The following is an 8,267-nucleotide window of genomic DNA, read 5'->3' on the forward strand; positions in this document are numbered from 1 at the left end:
AGCGCCCTCTGGAGGCGGCAGGACTGGCCTACAAGCAAATTCAACGGCACGGAAGACATTAGCTGGCATCGGATCCACACGCGAGGCTCGCGCACCTCCCCTCGACGATTCGACATCTACAGGGCCACTGGCCTGGCCCGCACGATTATCCCACTCATGATTGAAGGAATTTTTTGCAAATGCTTTAATTGACACGGGATCCACTGATAGTTATGTAGATGTTCGACTTGTACAGAGACATGGATGGCCGATTCTTGGGACAAGACTCAGAATCTTCATGGCTTCTCAGGGGCTATGGCTTAGCACAAAGGGGGAATATCGACTGAAGTTTGTCATTAAGGGTCGAATGTTTCCGGATGTGCATTTAATGGTCTTACCAGCATTATATGCAGTTTTGTTAGGACATGATTTTCTCTAGCGACATGGGCACTTGGAAATGGAATTTGGTGGTACTGATACTCTTGCTGTGTGTGCTCTTGCAGTGATGGAAATTGAGCCACTGTCGCTGTTTCCCAATATGACCACAGACTGTACACCTGTTGCGGTTAAATCACGACGCTACTCACGAGCTGACATGCAATTCATTGCGGAAGAGACTGTGCAGCTACTAAAGGAAGGTATCATAGAACCTAGTCGGTCGCCTTGGAGGGACCAGGTTCTGGTGGTTCGGACCGAATCACATCGCAAACGCATGGTAATCGACTATTTGCAGACGATTAATCGGTTTACCCAATTGGATGCCTACCCACTCCCGGGAATGGACTCCCTGGTTCGACAGGTGGCACAGTATTCGGTCTATAGCACTCTCGATCTACGTAGTGCGTATCATCAGATCCCCATCTCTGCGGCCTATCGCATCTATACTGTGTTCAAATTAGGCCAGAGGTTGTACCAGTTCACCCGGCTACCTTTCGGGGTCACGAATGGAGTTGCGTGTTTTCAAAGGGCTATGGATGACCTCATCGCTAAGGAGAACTTAACCGATGTCTTTGTTTAGCTGGATAATCTCACGGTTTGCGGGTATGACAAAGAACATCATGATGCTAATCTGAAGCGCTTCCTCGAGGTTGCGCACACCGCACAGGTATCACTTGACTATGAATGAGGCTAAATGTCACTACTCTGCTCGCACGATAGATCTCCTGGGGTACACCGTGACCCATGGCTCTGTTGCTCCGGATAAGGAGCATCTGCGACCCTTGCTCGACATGGCCCCGCCCTGCGATCGTGCTTCCTTGAAGCGTGCTCTCGGGCTGTTTGCTCATTATTCCAAGTGGGTTCAAACATTTTCCGCGAAGCTCTGCCCACTTGTGGACTGCGATGCGTTCCCCATGAGTCTCGCTGCCAAGGCCGCTTTTCATGGCCTTAAGTCTGACATCGCTGGCGCCGCTGTGTCGATGATTGACGAAAATAAATCCTTTGTTTTGGAAAGCGATGCGTCGGATCATGCGATAGCTGCGACGCTCTCTCAAGGGGGGCGCCCTGTGGCCTTCTTTTCAAGGACTCTCTCCTCCGTGGAACAGCGACATTCGTCAGTCGAAAAGGAGGCGTATGCCATCGTTGAGTCGATCAGGCGTTGGCGTCCCTATTTGCTTGGACGATGTTTCCAAATTATCACAGATCAAAAGAGCGTTGCATTTATGTACGACACACAGCATGCTCAACGCATTAAGAATGAGAAAATCACTCGCTGGCGGATCGAGCTCACCGATTTCTGCTACACAACCAAATATCGCCCAGGGCGGGATAACCTTGTTGCCGATGCTTTATCGCGGCCGGCGATGTGTGCGAGCCTCACATCTGTTGAGGACCTGCGCGTTCTTCATGACACCTTGTTCCATCCCGGTGTGACGCGTTTCGCTCATTACGTGCGCAGTCGTAACTTGCCCTATTCCGTTGAGGATATTCGTCAGCTCTGTCGCACTTGTTCCGTATGCGCTGAACTCAAACCTCGCTTCTACAACCCTCCTATGGGCACGCTAGTCCAAGCCACCAGGCCGTCGGAGAGATTGGCGATGGATTTCAAAGGACCACTGCCGGCGTCACCGGCTTCGAGTAATTCTCGTTATCTACTCACGATCGTTGATGAGTTCTCTAGATTCCCTTTTGCTTTCCCGTGCGGAGATATGTCGGCTGCTACGGTTATCCGGTGCTTGCAGAACTTGTTTTCTATGTATGGGAATCCGGCCTATGTGCATACCGATCGAGGGGCGGTGTTCTTGTCCCAGGACGTGAGGAACTTCTTGCTCCAGCATAATGTCGCTTCAAGCTATACTACTCTGTATAGGCCACAGGCGAATGGACAGGTCAAACGCTTTAATGGCATTATATGGAGGGCAGTTACTCTGAGTCTTAAGTCGCGGCCGAGGACTAGACAAATGGGCTTGGTCACTACCCGGGGCATTAAACTCTATCAGGACTTTATTGTGTACTGCTACCAATCAAACTCCCTAGCAACGGATGTTTCATTACCCGAGGTATTCGGGTAGTGCCCGACCTTTACCGGGTTGGCTTGCTGAGCCGGGACCGGCTTTTCTCAAATGGGCAGTTCGCATGAGTAAATATGACCTGCTGGTAGATAAGGTGCAAGTTCTCCAAGCTAACCCCGAGCACGCTCGTGTGTTGTTGCCCAATGGACGGGAGTCGACGGTCTCAGTACGCCACCCGGCCCCATGCGGGGAAGTTGACAAACCAGCTTACGATTCCGTTGATCCGCCCATTGAGCAGCCTATGGAGTATCTGCCGGTTTCCTCGCCGCTACATGCACCCGATCCGGCTAGCCTGGTGGGGCCACCGCCATCACCCGATTTAGGCGGCTACTCTGACGCGGGGGTCTCCGGTCTTGGGGATGTAGTACCCGGTAGTTACCGGACCCGTGCCGGGAGAGAGATTCGCTGCCCTGATCACTATGGTTGGGTCTGACTGACATGGACTGGAAACTGCTGCTCACTGATATTACTCTGCTACTATGTGCTGCTAGCTTGATTTCTGCCTTAGCGGAAGTGTAGTTTTAACGGCGGGGAGAATGTAATGAAATTGTGTCTAAGTTGAACAAAGGTGTTATGCTGTCTCCAACCACTGAGAGGCTTCTATATGAACTCGGACGAACATCGCTCCGAGACATTCCTGTGGCATTTATTCTGTGTGATAGTGTATACTCAAATGGTGCGTATATCTAGATGATCCAGGCTTGCTTGCACTAATTGCTATTAATTGCTACTCCCATGATTATGAAATACTGATACAATGCTTGATTATTTCTTACTGGTGTTGCCAGAGATCAAAACTGAATTAAACCTACTGTTGCGGTTTTGAGAACCCACACAAATAACATCATTAAAGGTTAAAGGTTGCACGCCATAGATAGGCCACAAGCAACACGTAGGTCACATTAGGACGGTAGTTATTTCTTAGTATGTGTTTAGATAAGGCCATGTCCAGTAGTTGCATCTGCGTTGTGTCAAACAAATAAGAGTAGGCCCCTTTCGTTCATTTTGGCAGCCTCACTCCAAGCGACGCCACTGAGCTATACCGCTCTTCAGTCTATACCCCATCGGCCCTCCCAATTTGTTACGCTCCTTGGCCAGCAGCCTTCGCTGCCCTTGGGCTCGCTCAAAGCAGCCCAAACGCCACGAGGTGAAGCCCGGAAAAAGGGGGCGGAGTGCAAGGATAGAGGTGCGGCCACGTCAAGCAGCCATCAAGGCGGAGCCGGTAAGCCCTCACCAGCCAACCAGGGCTGAGGGGAGATCGCCTGACCGGGCGTGGTTGGGGCTTCGAGAGCATTCGCTGGCTTGGCTTATAAAAGCGCGGACACAAAGCCCTCAAAAGGACTGACGCAACTGCACTCATTATATGAGGACTGGCCAGAAGAACTTCGTGGTATAAAGAGCGCATTCAGAAGGACTGGTACGAGAGTTGAGTACGATAGGGAGAGACGCGTTGTGGCAACCAGCTTACAAAGCGCGAGCGCGCGGCACGCATTGCCGAGAACTGCAGCGTGCAGAAGGACATTGGGGAAGCGGCGCTTGGAACGAGAACGAGCATGAAAGTTATCAGGCAGCCAAGAAGGCTGCAAAGAAAGAGGTAGCAAAGGTGCAGGAGGAACGTAGGAAAATGATCGGAGAACGCTTGGATTCGGAAGAGGGTCAGAGAGCGGTATTCAGGATTGCAAAGCAGATAGCGAAAGAGAGGTGTGATGTGATGGGGGTGAGTTGCTTGAAGGATGAAGTGGGACAAATCGTTGTGGACACAGATGGAATTAAAGGAAGATGGAAAAGATATATGGAAATGCTGTTGAATACAGAGAATGAATGGGCTGGCAACATAGAGAGTAACCCAGTTTTAGGACCGGCAGAGAAGATAACCGAGAAGGAAGTTGAGGAAGCGACAAAAGCAATGAAGAGTAGAAAAGCGGGAGGGCCGACGGAAGTTGTGGGAGATATGTTGAAGGCAGCAGGAAGTTGGGGTGTGAAGAGAATTACAGAGATCTGTAATCTGGTGGTGAAAGAAGGCCGCATTCCAGTGGATTGGGAACTGAGTATCCTCGTCCCTCTATACAAGGGGAAAGGTGACCCGCTGGAGTGTGGCTCGTACCGAGCGATAAAGTTATTGGAGCATGGAATGAAGGTATTGGAAAGGGTGTTGGAGAGGAGGATAAGGAAGAAGGTGAAGATCGATGAAATGCAGTTTGGATTTATGCCAGGAAGAGGAACGACAGACGCGCTCTTTATTGTGAGGCAGTTGCAGGAGAAGTACATGGAGAAGAGGAAGAAGTTGTTTCTTGGGTTTGTTGATCTGGAGAAAGCATTCGATAGGGTTCCACGCAAAGTATTGACATGGGCATTGAGGAAGTTAGGAGTGGAGGAATGGTTGACCAGAGTAGTGATGGCAATGTACAAAAGAGCGCGCACAGCTGTAAGGACGAAGGACGGGAACAGTGGTGAGTTTGAGGTGAAGGTGGGAGTGCATCAGGGGCCGGTACTAAGTCCACTACTATTTGTAGCTGTGATGGAGGTGCTGGCTCAGAATGTAAAGGAGGGTTTACCGTGGGAGTTGTTGTATGCAGATGATCTGGTGTTGATTGCGGAAAGTATGGATGGACTGAAGGAAAAGATGAACAAGTGGAAGGATGTATGGAGACAAAAGGTCTGAAGGTGAATATCGGAAAGACGAAGGTGATGGCAAGTGGTAAAGCATGTGGTGAGGTGGAAAGAACTGGGAAGTGGCCATGTGCTGTGTGCAGGAAGGGTGTCGGAGTGAACTCCATTCAATGTACAATGTGCGCTGAGTGGGTTCATCAAAAATGTAGTGGTCTGAGAGGGTCATTAACCAGTGTGGCAGCTACATTCAAATGTAAGGTGTGCACAGAGGGAGCTGCAGATGGAGGAAATGTTGATTTGGATCTTGGAGACGGCGTGAAGCTGGAAGGTGTGAAAACATTTTGCTACCTCGGAGACATGCTGAATGGAGAAGGTGGATCAGACTCGGCAACGGTTGCAAGAGTGAGATGTGCATGGAAGAAGTTTCGGGAACTGAGTGGCGTGCTGACAAGGAGGGGAGTGTCGTTGAAGCTGAAGGGAAAGGTGTATGCTGCATGTGTGAGAAGTGTTATGATTTATGGGAGCGAGACATGGGTAATGAACGTAGAGCAGCAACGAAGGCTGGAAAGGATGGAAATGCGAATGGTTCGGTGGATGTGCGGAGTATCGTTGAGAGAGAGGCAGACAAATGATGAATTGCGAAAGATGATGGGAATAGAACCTGTGATTGATGCTGTGAAGAGGAACAGGTTGAGGTGGTTTGGTCTAGTGTTGAGGAAGGATAAAAGTGACTGGTTGAGAAGAGTGATGGAAATGAATGTAGAAGGAAGTAGAGGACGGGGCAGACCGAGAAAGACTTGGTTGAAGATGGTGGAAGAAGAAATGCGGACAAGGGGGTTAACAAAGAGAGATGCAGAAAATAGGGCAAAATGGAGAAGATTGTCATTGGGACCGCAAGGCTAACCCCCGCTCTCGCAGGGAAAATGGCCTTCAAATGCATGTTGTTGTTGTTGTAATCAGTATCCGAGAAATGGGCAACCTTCCAGGAGGAAATGTGCAACAACATCTTCACAATGTCGCGGTAAATAGTAGAGATATCAAAATTAAAAACAAATTCCAACTTTTTCACAGACTACAACCGAGCTGGAATGAGTATTAAATTTTGATTTCTTACTTTCTATTTATATTTGAAGTTTAAATCATTATGTAATGAACACAAAAGGGTCCATATGTGACAGATCCCGCCCCTCTTTCCCTCCATTGTAGGTTTTACCCAACAATATGAATTTTGTTCTTTCCTGCCCCCTCCACTTCCCACTCCCATTCCTTCCTTTGGTGCACCAAAAATGGTTTTCATTGCAGTGTTACGCAGAACGTATCACGGTCTGCACTGGTGCAGTTGGTTACCTTTATATCCCTGTGCACAACGTTCCGGGAGTGCATGTACTCAAAAGCATCAGCCATCTGGAGGGAGGAGATGAAATATTCAAACATGAACACAGATTGTGGTTGTTGAGATTTTACAATTTTGAGTGCAATTCTTTGTGTTATATTTCAAACCACGTCATAAACATCACACTGAGGCTGAAACCAACTTCCGCTCACCTGCTTCATGGGAAACCACAACTCTCTTTCTGGACGATTCCTCAGATAATGAATTTGGGAAGCGAGTGAACCTGCACACATCAGACAGAAACATACAAGAGCGAGGCAATGAGATTTTTCATTTTTGAGAAAACACGAGTTGACTAAAAGTTGTTTTGTTTTTCAATGTTTCATTGTTAAAATAAACAGAAAATGATAAAGATAAAAATTTGCTTGCAAAGGTCATTGAAAGCAAGGTGATAGATGGCCACAGGTGGACACAAGTAGGGGAAAAAATGAACAGGAAAAAGGGCGAGAGAGGGAGAGAGACTTTACTTTGGTGTCTTTTTGTTATAAAAGTATAAAATGAAAAGTATTCAACCTCCAATTTACATACAAATCACAACCTCATTTCCAATGCATTTGCACAAAACACCCCCCCCCCCCCCTGCCCCATAACTCTTCAAACACAAGAAGGTTCCCCATGTTTACATGATAAGCATGTTCGAGCTTTATACGTGCTGACACCATCCGGATAAAACAAAAAAGTGCATTTTCATTATTTCCACTACCTAATCTCGCTTTTCTGGTTTTATAAATTGCACGCTTAGCAATTCCAAGCAAAAAATTCAAAAGCAAAATCACAGAGTTTTTCCTCGTATTACATGCAAATCCGTAAACAAAGATTGTAACAGAAAAAAACAATTTTGAATTTGCAAAAGATTCGGCTCAGATACAGAAACAGAGATGACAATCTCATGCACTCAATAAACACATGATACAAAGGTTCAACATTACCACAAAAAGGACATAAATTAGACACAGCAGGGTTAAACTTCTGAACTAACACCAGTGTGGCCAGGGCGTGATGGACCAGGCTCCAATTTAGGTCTCCTGTTCGTCCGACAGTCGGACACCTGTACATTTCATCCCAATTTGGAGTGAGAAATGCTCCTGAAGGTAAAAGCTCTTTCCACTTGTTTCTTAAGGGTGCTGCACAGCCCGGTAAGTACACCTCCAGACAAATTCTGTACATTGCCCTTTTCCCCATGATGTGGAACACACCGGATTCTTCGCTGTTGGAGGAAAACACACCATGTTGTTCCTGGGCAGTGACTGAGAGTTCAGGGAAGGTTAAACGAAAATCTACTTCCTCATTTACCCCATTCCACCCAATATTTAAATCTAACAAAGTCTGGGATACAATATTTATGACCCTGCTCACTATTCTAATTGAACGCAAGCCAATTTTTTCAGAAACAGTGCTGGCAGACAACCATCGCTTCAAGGATAGCTCCATAAGATCGTGCACTTTATTAATCCCATTGTTCGTAAGATGTTCCATAAAAGCTCGGCTGGTAGATATTTCAGTGAATAAGGAGTTTTGGAACAATGGCTCATGCACAAACTTCCTGGGATCGTAAGAGATCTCCAACCGCTGCACTCCTAGAGCTTGCCAGGCGTTCAGGAGGGACAGATGAAATGCAGGGAGCCGAGCTCAATCGACCTGCTTCAAGTCCATAAAGAAAAGTTCCTGGTCATAGTCCATTCTACCTACTTGCCTGAGCAAGGCATTCGTGAGGACGCCAGGGCACAACCTCGCTGTATAGCAGATGTCATAAGCCGAAAAGCCATTATTCGACT

The 8,267-nt window shown here is 47.6% G+C and overlaps 1 pseudogene; it reads left to right on the plus strand.

Annotated features, from left to right (window-relative positions):
* Positions 1 to 485: 485 nt before the first annotated feature.
* On the plus strand, positions 486 to 8,047 carry LOC144889098 (uncharacterized; annotated as a pseudogene).
* The last annotated feature ends 220 nt before the right edge of the window (positions 8,048 to 8,267 follow it).

This window comes from Myxine glutinosa, unplaced genomic scaffold, assembly GCF_964187855.1.
Source record: "Myxine glutinosa unplaced genomic scaffold, kmMyxGlut1.1 SCAFFOLD_781, whole genome shotgun sequence".
Classification (NCBI taxonomy): domain Eukaryota; kingdom Metazoa; phylum Chordata; class Myxini; order Myxiniformes; family Myxinidae; genus Myxine; species Myxine glutinosa.